Source organism: Alligator sinensis, unplaced genomic scaffold (genome assembly GCF_000455745.1).
Source record: "Alligator sinensis unplaced genomic scaffold, ASM45574v1 scaffold379_1, whole genome shotgun sequence".
Classification (NCBI taxonomy): domain Eukaryota; kingdom Metazoa; phylum Chordata; order Crocodylia; family Alligatoridae; genus Alligator; species Alligator sinensis.
The window spans coordinates 723033-724984 of record NW_005842001.1 but is presented as its reverse complement, the minus strand read 5'-3'; positions in this window follow the sequence as shown (position 1 = coordinate 724984).

The window sequence follows — 1952 nt, the reverse complement described above, 5'->3', positions numbered from 1 at the left end:
CTACTGATTTTTTAAAATTTTATTTTGGCTCTGCTATTTTGCCCCTAAGTTCCCGTTCTGTTTAGATTTGCCATCTAAAAAATGCCATGTCTCATGGAATTTCTCAGGTCTCTATTTCCATGTCTCACCTGAAAATAGCTTGTCTCATATTGGTAGATGCATGCTTTCGTTGGAGGGGTGTATGTTATTTCTGACTGGGGAGGGAGCTAGCTTTGAATTGCTGCTTGAATTCAGCCTCATTTTGTGCTGGAGGGTATGTTTGTTTGAAAATGTGCCTACAGCAGAGGTGACTATAGCCCTGGTGAAAGACGCATAAGAAATGGTTATTTTTGAGAGAATTTTCCCAGTATAATGGGACATATAGGTGACTCATAGAGGAGACACGGGGGGGGGGGGGGCACATGCCCCCCCTGAGATTGACCACCACTGCCGCCAGCTTCTACAGGTGGTCACTGCTTGCCACCATCCCCTGCACCACCGCCGGCTTCTGTGGGCAGTCGCTGATAACTGCTCACAACCCCCTGCTACCACCGGCTTCTCACAACCGATCACTGCACACAACCGCCCGCTGCCACTTGCTGCTCACAACCCCTGCCACCACCCTGCTCTGCTGCCAGCTTCCGCGGGCGGTCGCCACTCACCACACCACTGCCAATGCCACCAATCCCGCTGCCCACAAATTGTGTCCCCCCCCCCCCCCCACATTCGTCCCCCCCCCCCCCCCCCCAGTCTTGGGAGGCACCAGTCACTCATGACAGGACAGTAAGTGTAAGTTCTGAAGATACTCTCTTCCTCTGTACCCATGCTAAGTGAGGCAAAAAAATATTCATTGTTGCCTTATGCCTGTGAAGTTATTCTGTCCTCTGCCCTATACTTAGGATGAAAAAGGGGCTATCAGGCAGACATTGTCACAGTCACAAAAAAATAAGTTATTTTCTGATAGTGCTGCCAGTTCAAGTAGGCATACTGCCCAAAGACTCCAGTCTTAGGGCTCTGTTGCTAGACCTGGGGGACAGAAGATGGAATCACTTGCAAGCTTCATCCTTCAATAGGGCACTTTATAGTTGGGAGGTGGGGGAGAGAGGAAAGAGGGAGGATCCCTTCTAGAAGCTTGCCAGTGAAAAAGGAGATTGGGTAAGTTCTGAAGCATGATCTTGGGAAATGAAAGTGGGAAACTATCAGGTAAGATGGATTCACTGAAGAGGACCCTCGACAACAACTGACCGCTCTGAGTGAGATGGCGTTGTTCGCGAAGATGTTAAGGAATGTCGTGGCATGTTTCTAGTTAGTCCAGCACCATGTGCGGTGGTGTACCATCTCACAACAGCAGGCATCCATCCAGAATCTGTCAGTTCACTCCACCACTGTGTTTGATTTAGTTTTCATTTCTACAAAGCCTGTAGTTAGGCACAGGTAGGGGAAAGGGCATTGCCTTCATCTCTGCTGGACATGGAAGAAACAACACCATGTTCCCACTCTGCAGTAAAAAAAAAAATGCTGCCAGCTATGCCCCCCCCGACCCCGTAATCCTTTCCTGGCAAAGACAAGCAGGTAAGTTCCTGGGTTTGGAACCAGTTTGAACTTGATGCTGAGGGCTCTGCCTTGACTGTTTGCCAGCTGGACAGACATAGACTCAGTCTGTGTCAGAACTTCAAACAGCCCGGTACATGAGGAATGGTAAACTACACAGCGCACAATCACCGAGCAAATGTGTTGGAAAAAATTCAAGAGGAAAGCAAACGACACTTGGTCTATCACAGAGGAAAACAGGAATAGATTCCCAGTGGGAGTGTTGCAGGCACCTACCTTGGAGATCTTGAAAAGGAGACTGGGCACATACCTTGCTGGGGTTATTTGACCCCAATGATCTCACAAGATCCCTTCCAGCCCTAAACTTCTGTGAATCTGTGAATCAGTGACACCATTGATGCTTTCTGTGTTTTCAGCAAGTT